Source organism: Coregonus lavaretus, assembly GCF_964263955.1.
Source record: "Coregonus lavaretus genome assembly, chromosome: 18".
NCBI classification, from domain to species: Eukaryota; Metazoa; Chordata; class Actinopteri; order Salmoniformes; family Salmonidae; genus Coregonus; species Coregonus lavaretus.
In genome coordinates, this window is record NC_140005.1 from 41,835,148 (window position 1) to 41,849,366 (window position 14,219).

The window sequence follows — 14,219 nt, forward strand, 5'->3', positions numbered from 1 at the left end:
GATAAAGTAATCCTTCTACCCCCCCCCCCCCCCCCCCCCCAAAAAAAAAAAACATTGTAAAGTGGTTATCCCACTGGCTATGAGGTGAATGCACCTATTTGTAAGTCGCTCTGGATAAGAGCGTCTGCTAAATGACGTAAATGTAAATGTTATGTCCAGTATGTCTGACAGTCAACCATCTGTGTCTGATATCGCACCCTATTCCCTATGTAGTGCACTACTTTTGACCAGACCCCTAGGTGGCTATCCAAATGAGGCTCTGGTCAAAAGGGTGCGATTTCAGTACTCCAGATGAGCCACTGACCAGTGTAATACTTCCTGGATGGTGATGTCATCCCATAGGCCCTGTCCTTCCGAGACGCTTGATTGGTCACAGGTCACCGCCAGTGACATGCTCCCTGACACTAGTCCAATTGCTAATGACACGTTGTTTGACTTTGTTGCCAGGGAAAGAAACAAGAGGTGGCTATCGTTTGAGTTCTGTCTTACTTTCTTCCTGGATCTGATAAGAAGAAAGAAAACATAATTTAAAAAAAATATATATATATCCTGGTGCTCTGCTTGGCTTGGCTTGGCTCGGTTGTCATGGATACGAAACGCTCGTTTCTGAGAAGTGCGGGGAAAGGTGATAACTGGTGAACATTACTCAAACACTCAGCTAACACTCCGTTAACTCCTACCTGAAGTGCCATGTTGACATTAAAGGGGTATGTTATGGTTTCAGTTAGTATCATCTCTGTAGTCATCTTTACGGCTGCTCCCTACATAGATGAGGTTGGGGTTTTAAGTGGATAGGTGTGTCTGTGTGTGTGTTTGTGTGTGTGTGTGTTTGATGCCAGATGTCTCCTTGTTCACGCCAACACCCCACAAATCCTTCACTCGGAGAACCCATGAGGCAATCACCCCACTACTTACTCCTGTTGTTGCCAAGGTACCATGGAAATGGAGGTGTTCATTACGTCAATGAATCAATAACCCCCTCAGACAGAAACACATACACACACACCCCCAAATCCGCAGACACCAGATAATAACCTGACAAATCCGTGCCCGTCCCCCTAATGCGTCCCAGGGTCCCTGTAACTCAGACACAAATACAGCAGCATTACATGAAAGCCCCGGTATTAGGCTGCCTGTGTTTGAATACATTGGCAAGTCTCCCTATCTGTGGGAAGAGGGCTTGATTTGCATGGGGCTGCGGGCTAGGGGGATTTGAGAAAAAGATTGAAGGCTTTGGTGGCAGCCTTGAGGAACGTGCCATGACTTCATGTAAGGACACCGACTGGAGTCTGGGAGATGTGTGGAATGGATGCTTCGTTACTGGCACTGTGTCACTGTAACTAGACAAGAGGTTCGTAGTGCAAAACGGGAGGGCAACTCTGGTCCTGGGGGGCTAAAGAGGGTGCTGGCTTTTGTTTCAATAAATCAACGTGTCATAATCTTCACTTTGGGTGTGTTGGAGCAAGGCTGGAACAAAAGCCTGCACACAAAAGCCTGCATACATTGAGCTGTGACTCCAGTGTACCTCTAAGGTTATGATAAGACAGTTGGTGTCTTCACATTGTGCACTAAAAACATCACAACACACTATATATGTTTGTTTACAGTTGGTTTTGGCTGCCATGGCCCTGAATGCTTTTCTGTTTGTGTATGCATATGTGTGTGTGTATGTATGTAAGTGTCTGTCTGTGTGTGTCTGTGCATGTGTGTGTGTAAGTGTACGTGTCTGTGTGTGTGTGTGTGTGTGTGTGTGTGTATGTGTGTGTGTGTAGTGTCAGTGTGTGTGTGGGTGTGTATGGTGTGAATCACATTGAGGAATGTGACCGTATGGAGACAGAAGGTAATGAAGCTGGCATTCCATGGAGCCACTGCTGACAAAGCACCTGCAAATGCCAACCTATGTGACTCCCATTCCCTTGCTCTCTTTCTCTCTCTCTCGCTCTCTCACTCTCTCTCTCTCTCTCTCTCTCTCTCTCTCTCTCTCTCTCTCTCTCTCTCTCTCTCTCTCTCTCTCTCTCTCTCTCTCTCTCTCTCTCTCTCTCTCTCTCTCTCTCTCTCTCTCTCTCTCTTTCTTTCGCTTTCTCTCGCTCTCGCTCTCTCTCCCCCTCCATTACAAATGAGACTGCAGTAAAGTTAATGTTCTGTGTCGGAGCGTCTAACTGCAGGTAGCCCACTTAGCTTTCCGCTGGGCTAATGCCCTTGATCTTTCATTAGGAGTCTACCTACGGCACCTAGGGGAGAGGAGCAGCAGCCGAGCGAAGGATGAGACAGAGAGAGGAGAAAGAAAGAAAGAGGAGAGGGGGGAGAGCCCTTCCATACCCCTCTGCATTCATTTTTCTACACCGTAGTATAGTCATTCTCTTTTCTGATTTAAAACTTTTGTCTTTAGCTTTCACTGTACTTATCTATATGTGTTATTGTAAGAGATGTGTGTGTGGATAGGGAGAAACTTCCTGTTGAAATAGACTGGTGTTAATGTTTGTTTTTCACGACAACACACTTTGTTTTTGTAGCAACCAACGTCCTGAAACCTGTTCAGTGGGCATTAAGGCTGTGTACCGGTACAGGTGCCAACGATGTCCCCATGTGTTCTCGTTGGTTACATAAACGTGAATGTTCTTATAACACAGTCACTACTACATAACAGCCATACTACTGTAATGATCCCTGTGACATCTGGACATGTGTGTGTGTGCAGGGTTGGGGAGTAACTGATAACATGTCATCGGTTACATGTAATCGGATTATCAATCAATCAATCAATTTTATTTTATATAGCCCTTCTTACATCAGCTAATATCTCGAAGTGCTGTACAGAAACCCAGCCTAAAACCCCAAACAGCTAGTAATGCAGGTGTAGAAGCACGGTGGCTAGGAAAAACTCCCTAGAAAGGCAAAACCTAGGAAGAAACCTAGAGAGGAACCAGGCTATGAGGGGTGGCCAGTCCTCTTCTGGCTGTGCCGGGTGGAGATTATAACAGAACCATGCCAAGATGTTCAAAAATGTTCATAAGTGACAAGCATGGTCAAATAATAATCAGGAATAAATCTCAGTTGGCTTTTCATAGCCGATCATTAGAGTTTAAAACAGCAGGTCTGGGACAGGTAGGGGTTCCATAACCGCAGGCAGAACAGTTTAAACTGGAATAGCAGCAAGGCCAGGCGGACTGGGGATAGCAAGGAGTCACCACGGCCGGTAGTCCCGACGTATGGTCCTAGGGCTCAGGTCTCTCAGTTGGCTTTTCATAGCCGATCATTTAGAGTTGAAAACAGCAGGTCTGGGACAGGTAGGGGTTTCGTAGCCGCAGGCAGAACAGTTGAAACTGGAATAGCAGCAAGGCCAGGCGGACTGGGGGCAGCAGGGTGTCATCATGCCCGGTAGTCCTGACGTATGGTCCTAGGGCTCAGGTTCTCAGAGAGAAAGAGAGAACGAGAGAATTAGAGAGAGCATACTTAAATTCACACAGGACACTGGATAAGACAGGAGAAGTACTCCAGGTATAACCAACTAACCCCAGCCCCCCGACACATAAACTACTGCAGCATAAATACTGGAGGCTGAGACAGGAGCGGTCCGGAGACACTGTGGCCCCATCCGAAGAAACCCCCGGACAGGGCCAAACAGGAAGGATATAACCCCACCCACTCCGCCAAAGCACAGCCCCCGCACCACTAGAGGGATATCCCCAACCACCAACTTACAATCCTGAGACAAGGCCGAGTATAGCCCACAGAGGTCTCCACCACAGCACAAACCAAGGGGGGGGGGGGGCGCCAACCCAGACAGGAAGATCACGTCAGTAACTCAACCCACTCAAGTGACGCACCCCTCCCAGGGACGGCATGAAAGAGCACCAGCAGGCCAGTGACTCAGCCCCTGCAACAGGGTTAGAGGCAGAGAACCCCAGTGGAGAGGGGAACCGGCCTGGCAGAGACAGCAAGGGCTGTTCGTTGCTCCAGCCTTTCCGTTCACCTTCACACTCCTGGGCCAGACTACACTCAATCATATGACCTACTGAAGAGATAAGTCTTCAGTAAAGACTTAAAGGTTGAGACCGAGTCTGCGTCTCTCACATGGGTAGGCAGACTGTTCCATAAAAATGGAGATCTATAGGAGAAAGCCCTGCCTCCCGCTGTTTGCTTAGAAATTCTAGGGACAATTAGGAGGCCTGCGTCTTGTGACCGTAGCGTACGTATTGGTATGTACGGCAGGACCAACTCGGAAAGATAGGTAGGAGCAAGCCCATGTAACGCTTTATAGGTTAACAGTAAAACCTTGAAATCAGCCCTTGCCTTAACAGGAAGCCAGTGTAGGGAAGCTAGCACTGGAGTAATATGATCAAATTTCTTGGTTCTAGTCAGGATTCTAGCAGCCGTATTTAGCACTAACTGAAGTTTATTTAGTGCTTTATCCGGGTAGCCGGAAAATAGAGCATTGCAGTAGTCTAATCTAGAAGTAACAAATGCATGGATTAATTTTTCTGCATCATTTTTGGACAGAAAATTTCTGATTTTTGCAATGTTACGTAGATGGAAAAAAGCTGTCCTTGAAACAGTCTTGATATGTTCGTCAAAAGAGAGATCAGGGTCAAGAGTAACGCCTAGGTCCTTCACAGTTTTATTTGAGACGACTTTACAACCATCAAGATGAATTGTCAGATTTAACAGAAGATCTCTTTGTTTCTTGGGACCTAGAACAAGCATCTCTGTTTTGTCCGAGTTTAAAAGTAAAAAGTTTTCAGCCATCCACTTCCTTATGTCTGAAACACAGGCTTCTAGCGAGGGCAATTTTGGGGCTTCACCATGCTTCATTGAAATGTACAGCTGTGTGTCATCCGCATAGCAGTGAAAGTTAACATTATGTTTTCGAATAACATCCCCAAGAGGTAAAATATATAGTGAAAACAATAGTGGTCCTAAAACGGAACCTTGAGGAACACCGAAATGTACAGTTGATTTGTCGGAGGACAGACCATTCACAGAGACAAACTGATATCTTTCCGACAGGTAGGATCTAAACCAGGCCAGAACTTGTCCGTGTAGACCAATTTGGGTTTCCAGTCTCTCCAAAAGAATGTGGTGATCGATGGTGTCAAAGGCAGCACTAAGGTCTAGTAGCACGAGGACAGATGCAGAGCCTCGGTCTGACGCCATTAAAAGGTCATTTACCACCTTCACAAGTGCAGTCTCAGTGCTATGATGGGGTCTAAAACCAGACTGAAGCATTTCGTATACATTGTTTGTCTTCAGAAAGGCAGTGAGTTGCTGCGCAACAGCTTTTTCTAAAATTTTTGAGAGGAATGGAAGATTCGATATTGGCCGATAGTTTTTTATATTTTCCGGGTCAAGGTTTGGCTTTTTCAAGAGAGGCTTTATCACTGCCACTTTTAGTGAGTTTGGTACACATCCGGTGGATAGAGAGCTGTTTATTATGTTCAACATAGGAGGGCCAAGCACAGGAAGCAGCTCCTTCAGCAGTTTAGTAGGAAAAAAAAAGGATTACTCCTTTTTAAACTGTAATCGGTGACGTTACCAGCAAAAATATTGTAATCAGATTACCAATACTTTTGAAAAACTCGATGATTACTTTTTGGATTACTTTTAAATTCAGAAAGGATATTTGTGGGGAAAAATACATGATGACACCTTTCTGTTTTCTCAATGACATTCATTTCAGCATTAGGCACAAGTTTAAGTTTGTTCCATTTGAGCAAGTCTGATCACAAATCAGAGACAGGGTTGGGTAGGTTACTTTCTAAATGTAATCCGTTACAGTTTCTAGTTATCTGTCCAAAATTGTAATCGTAATGTAACTTTTGGATTACCTAAATTTAGTCAGGTGATCAGTTACGTTTGGATGACTTTCCCCTTAAGAGGCATTAGAAGAAGACTAAAAGGATCCATCAAACAAATTTCATGTGTCATCATAGTGGTCTCTGATTTATGGTCAGACTCGCTCAGGGGGAAGAAACTAAAATGTACGCCTTTTTTCAATGCTGAATTAAATGTCATTGAGAAAACAGGAAAGTGTCATTATGTATTTTTTTGTTGTTGCAAACATCCTTTATGATTTTAAAAATAATCCAAGGAGTAATCATCTAGTTTTTCAAAAGTATCTGTAATCTGATTACAATATTTTGGCTGGTAACGTAGCTGAATACAATTACAGTTTTTCTGTAATCCAATCAAAAGTTAGATCTAGAATCGGCTTCCTATTTCGCAAACAAAGCCTCCTTCACTCATGCTGCCAAACATGCCCTCGTAAAAGTGACTATCCTATCGATCCTAGACTTCGGCGATGTCATTTACAAAATAGCCTCCAACACTCTACTCAGCAAATTGGATGTAGTCTATCACAGTGCCATCCGTTTTGTCACCAAAGCCCCATATACTACCCAACATTGTGACCTGTACACTCTTGTTGGCTGGCCCTCACTACATATTTGTCGCCAAACCCACTGGCTCCAGGTCATCTATAAATCCCTGCTAGGCAAATCCCCGTCTTATTTTAGCTCACTGGTCACCATAGCATCACCCACTCGTAGTCTGCGCTCCAGCAGGTATATCTCACTGGTCATCCCCAAAGCCTACACCTCCTTTGGCCGCCATTCCTTCCAGTTCTCTGCTGCCAATGACTGGAACGAACTGCAAAAATCTGTGAAGCTGGAGACTCTTATCTCCCTCACTAACTTTAAGCGTCAGTTGTCAGAGCAGCTTACCGATCACTGCACCTGTACACAGCCATTCTGAAATTAGCCCACCCAACTACCTCATCCCCATATTGTTATTTATTTTGCTAATTTGCACCTCAGTATCTCTATTTACACATCATCTTTTGCACATCTATCATTCCAGTGTTAATACTAATTGTAATTATTTTGCACTATGGCCTATTTATTGCCTTACCTCCATAACTTGCTACATTTGAACATACTGTATATATATTTTCTGTTGTATTTTTGACTTTGTTTTGTTTACCCCATATGTAACTCTGTGTTGTTGTTTTTATCGCACTGCTTTGCTTTATCTTGGCCAGGTCGCAGTGGTAAATGAAAACTTGTTCTCAACTGGCTTACCTGGTTAAATAAAGGTAAAAAAATAAAATAATAATACTCTACTGAGTCTAGGTAATCCAAAAGTTAACCAGGTAACTAGTAATTGTAACGGATAACATTTAGAAAGTACCCTACCCAAGCCTGTGTGTGTGTATGTGTGTGTGTGTGTGTGTGTGTAGGATAGGAAAAACTTGAATGGAAAATTGTCTTTGACACACAGTACTGCTGTATACTGCCCTAAAAGCAAAAGAGCAGTAACTGCACATTTGGACCAAAATGAGTTATTTACATTTTTTATACATTAATTCATTGCTTTATCATGTGGACAAATATCCTGCCTCCGTTGTGTTGTATTATGGAGAAATGTGGGGGTCATGTTTGCAGTAACCGCAAAAAGTTAAAGTGAAACCAAGGAAAAAGGAAGTAACTGCCATCACTCACGTCAGTTACTGCCTTTGACCTTGGTTTCACTGAGCTTCGTTCTGCATTGTCTACGGTAAACCTTGGTATTATTTATTGTTCTTTGCTGATATAAGTATCAAACTATATGACACTGACAGCCACATACAAATAAATATAATAACACAAGATTGTATTTAAAAAAATCGTCATGGAAATGTATTCCAGTGGGTGTACCAAGCAAGAAGGCAGTAACTGCCATCTATGGTCAAAGGTCATGTCAGAGGTCAGGGTCAATATGAATAAAACATTACCTAATAGTGAGACAACAGATAACCACATCTCCAATGATCTGCATACAATTCATATGGCTGGACAATAGAACAACTTTGAAGTCATTTTTCTCCGTTTCACTCTATGATCAGTTACTGCTATTTTGCTTGGTAGAGTAGTATACAAAATAGACACTGTAAATTACACATTCAACATGATATATACATTGCACTTTACCCATCATACACATTGCAGACTTTTCATATAGCCACATAGATAATACCTATCGCACATTCCCTCACATTCAGTCAGTGGCGTACAACACAGCTCAGCGTTACTTATTGTCGATCAGGTATTTGATGGAATGAAGGAGTGCTTATACCGGTTCAGCTTACACGTAGGGACCCTATAGCGTCTGCCTGAGGGGAGGAGGGACCCTATAGCATCTGCCTGAGGGGAGGAGGGACTCTATAGCGTCTGCCTGAGGGGAGGAGGGACCCTATAGCGTCTGCCTGAGGGGAGGAGGGACTCTATAGCGTCTGCCTGAGGGGAGGAGGGACCCTATAGCGTCTGCCTGAGGGGAGGAGGGACTCTATAGCGTCTGCCTGAGGGGAGGAGGGACCCTATAGCGTCTGCCTGAGGGGAGGAGGGACTCTATAGCGTCTGCCTGAGGGGAGGAGGGACTCTATAGCGTCTGCCTGAGGGGAGGAGGGACTCTATAGCGTCTGCCTGAGGGGAGGAGGGACCCTATAGCATCTGCCTGAGGGGAGGAGGGACTCTATAGCGTCTGCCTGAGGGGAGGAGGGACTCTATAGCGTCTGCCTGAGGGGAGGAGGGACTCTATAGCGTCTGCCTGAGGGGAGGAGGGACCCTATAGCGTCTGCCTGAGGGGAGGAGGGACTCTATAGCGTCTGCCTGAGGGGAGGAGGGACTCTATAGCGTCTGCCTGAGGGGAGGAGGGACTCTATAGCGTCTGCCTGAGGGGAGGAGGGACCCTATAGCGTCTGCCTGAGGGGAGGAGGGACCCTATAGCGTCTGCCTGAGGGGAGGAGGGACCCTATAGCGTCTGCCTGAGGGGAGGGCTGATACTCAGAGTGAAGTACATGGGAGTCTGTTCAGAAATAGTCTGCAGGGAGGGATGCTGCCTCACACCCATGACCTTCATGGCAGTTTGTATCAGGCGGGCAATTTGAGATTTTAGTTGAACTGATAAACTGCCAAACCAGACTGTGATGCCATATCTCAGGATACTCTCTATGAATGTATGGTAGACCAGGAGCATCATTTTCTTGTCACCTCCAAAAACTCGGAGTCTACGTAGGAAATAGAGGCGGAGTTGGACTCTGCAGCAGACACGCTCTACTTGGACATTCCAGCTCAGCACATTGTCCATTTACACACCCATGTACTTGTATGAACTAACCTGTGCTCTGTTGGCATTGTGGACAACCACGCACGTGTGGTCGCCGACAGATTTGGGGTCAAACACCATCCCCCGTTTTCTTTACATTAAGGATGAGATAGATGGTGGTCATCACACAACTGGACAAACCTCTGGATCTCTGACCTGTACACAGTAGTATTAGCATCTTTATAGATCAGACCAAGAATGTTGAACTTGACAATATAGTTATCGTGTATGTGTGTGTGTGTGCGGCTGTGTGTGTGTGTGTATACCTGTGTGTGTGTGTGTACGTGTGTGTATGTGTGAGTGTGTACCACAGGAGGCTGGTGGGAGGAGCTATAGGAGGACAGGCTCATTGGAATGGAATCAATGGAACGGTATCAACCACATCAAACATATGTTTGACTCCGTTTCATTTATTTAATTCCAGCCATTACAATGAGCCCGTCCTCCTATAACTGCTCCCACCAGCCTCCACTTGTGTGTAATCGTGTGTGTGTGTGATTGGCTGTTTAACTTAATCCAGTGCAGCCACCTGCAGCCCATGCATTTAGGGCCCATTGACTGTCCGGTGATTTTAATAGTGGTGAATCAGTGTGTCTCAGTGGACAGCTGCAGACACTGTAATCCCCTATCAACACTTATCAAATCAGGGACTCATCAGACACTGTTTATCAATGCAAACTCAGCTGTGTGTGTGTGTGTGTGTGTGTGTGTGTGTGTGTGTGTGTGTGTGTGTGTGTGTGTGTGTGTGTGTGTGTGTGTGTGTGAGAGAGAGAGAGAGAGAGAGCTTCAACTACAATTCCAACTAAGGCAACAGATGTCTTATCCCTCAGCAGCCAACCACATTCAGTGTGTGCGTTCATACTGTATGTGCATGCCTGCATGCGTCCGTGCATGTGTGTCTGTGTGTGCGTATGCATAGACCTATGGGGCGGCGCACAATTGGCCCAGCGTCGTCCAGGGGAGGGGAGGGAATGGCCGGCAGGGATGTAGCTCAGTTGGTAGAGCATGGCGTTTGCAACGCCAGGGTTGTGGGTTTGATTCCCACGGGGGGCCAGTATGAATTTTTTTAATAATGTATGCACTCACTAACTGTAAGTCGCTCTGGATAAGAGCGTCTGCTAAATGACTAAAATGTCAATGTAAAATATGTGTGTGTAGTGGAGAATGGGTATGAGGAAGAAATGAGCATGTTTGCACATATGTACTTGCCCGCTTGTATCTGGTACGGGTATGGGTGCATGTCTCAGCAACTGGGACTACATCATCTCCTGTTCTCCACTCCATTTCAGAGATGAGCACGAGCCTTGTAAGATCAGCCTGTTTATTGACCCTCTCAGGATAGTAAAGGAGTAGAGGTAAGTTCTCTCTCTTACCTGCTACAATGCTGCACAGTAGTGTTTATGTGAGTGTGTGTGTGTTTGCGAACGCGCATGCAGGTGTGTGTGTGTGTGTGTGTGTGTGTGTGTGTGTACGGACCTATAATGTGCGGCTCATCCATACAAATTGGAGGTAATTTAATAAAAAGTTCCCGCTGATGTCTCCTTTGATAGTTAGACAGTGTGTCAGTGCCTCGCTTGCCCCTAATGTCCTCCTCCTGTTTCATCTATAACACTGGAGAGAGCGAGAGAGAGAGAGAGAGAGAGAGACGAGAGGAAGGGAGAGGGGAGAAGGGAGAGGGGGAGGGAGAGACAGGGGAGAGGGGGGTGAGAGGACGATGGAAAATGAGATAGATAGAAAGAGGGAGGGACTAGTGCATGAAGAAAGAGAATACATATAGACAAATTGAAAAAGGTTGTGAGAGAGAGAAAGAGAAAGATGGAGAGAGAGAGAGAGAACCAAAGACTGGAGGCAAGAGACGAGCGAGACAGTGACTGTGATGTCATAGTGTTGTGGTTTGTGTGTTGTGTTGTTCTGTTCATTTACATATTGTACTGTACTGTGTATTGAATTGACAACGTTTAGATTTTACCTACTCCCCATGCCAATAAAGCATGTTTGAATTAGAATTAGATGGGGACATGGAAGGAGAGGTGGAGACTGAGTGAGAGAGATGGAGTAGAGATGGATAGAGAGAGAGAGAAAGAAAGAGTGCCATGGGCATTTTAATTGCTTTGAAAGTAGGTTAACCAGAGGGATGAATTAGCTGCATGTGGAGTGAATGAAATACAGAGGAGGGGAGGAGACAGGAGCTTGAGAGAAGAGGGAAATAGAGGAGCTGGAAAGGAGAGGAGAGGTAATGAGAATTGAAGTGAGGAGAGGTGGAGAAGAAGGGAGAGCAGAAGTGAGGAGAGGAGAAGGGAGGAGAAGAAAGGAGAGGATAGGAGAGGTAGAGAAAGGAGAGGAGAAGCGATGAGTGAACGAGAGGTACGAGAAGGGGAGGACAGGTAGAGAGAGGAGAAGAGCTGGAGAGGAGAGGAGGTTGAGAGTATTGTGTGTGTATGTGTGTGCGTCTGTGTGCGCGTGTGCGTGAGTCTGTGCATTCCCTCACACGCCCGCATACGTGTGTGTTTGTATGAGGATAAAGGTATATGATAAGACAATAGTGGTCACATCTAACACAACTTTAACTGTAAAGACGGTAGACAGCTGGTGTCCCTCGTAGGCAGCAGCAATGTCACTTGACAGGATTTTGAGCAACAACCTAGTCTCAACAGCTGTCCATAGGTTACATGGTATGCGTCCCAAATCGCACCCTATTCCCTAATATAGCACACTACGTTTGAACAGGGCCTATAAGGCTGACCTGGGCCCATAGAGCTCTGGTCAAAAGTATGAAAATGTATGCACTCACTAACCGTAAGTCGCTCTGGATAAGAGCGTCTGCTAAATGACTAAAATGTACAAATGTACAAATGTTAAAGTAGAGCACTACACAGGAAATAGGTTGCAATTTGGGGTGCATCCATGTACAGCAGTGGAGGCTGGTGGGAGGAGCTATAGGAGGACCGGCTCATTGTAATGGCTGTTATGGAATAAATGGAAATTTGTCAAACATGAGGTTTCCAAATGTTTGATGTGTTTGATACCGTTCCATTTACTCCGTTCCAGCCATTACAATGAGCCCCTCCTCCTGTAGCTCCTCCCACCAGCCTCCACTGATGTACAGTATATACAGTACATTTACAAATGCATGTCTAGCAATGAGCTAACTAAGCGGCAACTGGGTAGATGTTGCCCTCACGCATAGATATACTGTAGGATCTCAGATCAGCCTGTACAGCACCAATTTAAACCTAAGAAACCATGAGGAGTAAACAGAAATCTGACCATAGATCAGTATAAAGGGAAATTAATTCCACTCAACCTTTTAGGCACTAGATATCTAGCTGTGCTACTGCAACTTTATCTTATTTCGTTTAGTCTAAGTGTCACGATCGTCGGTGAGAGATGAGGACCAAGGCGCAGCGTTGAATGTGAACATATTTATTAATGAATGATCACACGATCAAAACAACAAAACGATGACGTGACAGTCAATGGTCATACACAAACCAAATACGAACAAGAAACCACAATGAATGAGTGCCAAACGGCTACCTAAGTATGACTCCCAATCAGAGCTACAGCCGTATCTGATTGGGAGCCACCCTGGCCAACATAGATCTACAAAACCAGAAAGTGAAACCTAGAACACACATAGACTATACACACCCTGGCTCAACATATTAGAGTCCCCAGAGCCAGGGCGTGACAGTACCCCCCCCCCTAAAGGCGCGGACTCCGACCGCGCCCACCAAACACCACAGGGGAGGGACCGGGTGGGCACTCCGCTTAGGCGGCGGATCCGGCTCCGGGCCTGATCCCCGCTCCCTCTCCAACCCCCCAAAGTACCCCTGGTCCGGTCTGGCCCCGCTGGCCGGAGCTGGACTGCACACTGGTGGAGCGGATTGCTCTAGCTCCGGCGTGAAGCATCTGACCGGTGCCGGACCAGCCACCGGTGGAACAGGCACGGGCCGTGCCGGACTGACGACGCACACCACTGGCTTGGTGTGGGGAGCAGGAGCGGGCCGAGCTGGGCTGACGAAGCGCACCACTGACTTGGTGCGGAGAGCAGGTACGGGCCGAGCCGGGCTGACGAAGCGCACCACTGGCTTGGTGTGGGGAGCAGGAGCGGGCCGAGCCGGGCTGTCGAAGCGTACCACTGACTTGGTGCGGGGAGCAGGAACGGGCCGAGCCGGGCTGACGAAGCGCACCACTGACTTGGGGCGGGGAGCAGGAACGGGCCGAGCCGGGCTGACGAAGCGCACCACTGACTTGGTGCGGGGAGCAGGAACGGGCCGAGGGCGTGACACTAAGGAGCCAAAACGTATCTTGAGTGTGTGTGTGTGTGTCTCTGTGTGTCTCTCCCTCCCTCTCTCTCTCTCTCTCTCTCTCTCTCTCTCTCTCTCTCTCTCTCTCTCTCTCTCTCTCTCTCTCTCTCTCTCTCTCTGTGTGTGTGTGTGTACTTGTTTGACAGTGAGAGAACGTGAAGCCACCCCTGAGCTCTTGCCTCTGCTCATGGTGCCAAATATAGACCCCGTCTTCTAGCAGGAGAGATAGGCTAACCTTGGGGGGCTCACCTGGGAGGCACAAGACAGACAGAGAGAGGAGATTTAGTGTGTGTGTGAATGCGTGTGCTTATGTGTGTGCTTATGCGCGAGCGTGTGTGTGTATCAGGGACTGTCATTTTCTCCGCCAGTTTAAAGGCTGAGGGTGTAAAGAGGTTTGCTTTCCCTTTCATGTGGATAGATAGACAGTAAGTGGTTCCCTGTAGACTCTCTCTCTCTCTTTCTCTCTCTCTCTCTCTCTCTCTCTGTCTCTGTCTCTCTCTCTCTCTCTCTCTCTCTCTCTCTCTCTCGCTCTCTCTCTCTCTCCCTCTCTCTCTCTCTCTCTCTCTCTCTCTCTCTCTCTCTCTCTCTCTCTCTCTCTCAATTCAATTTCAATTTAAGGGCTTTATTGGCATGGGAAACGTGTGTTAACATTGCCAAAGCAAGTGAAGTAGATAGTCAACAAAAGTGAAATAAACAATAAATATTAACAGTAAACATTACACTCAGAAGTTTCAAAAGAATAAAGACATCTCTCTCTCTCTCTCTCTCTCT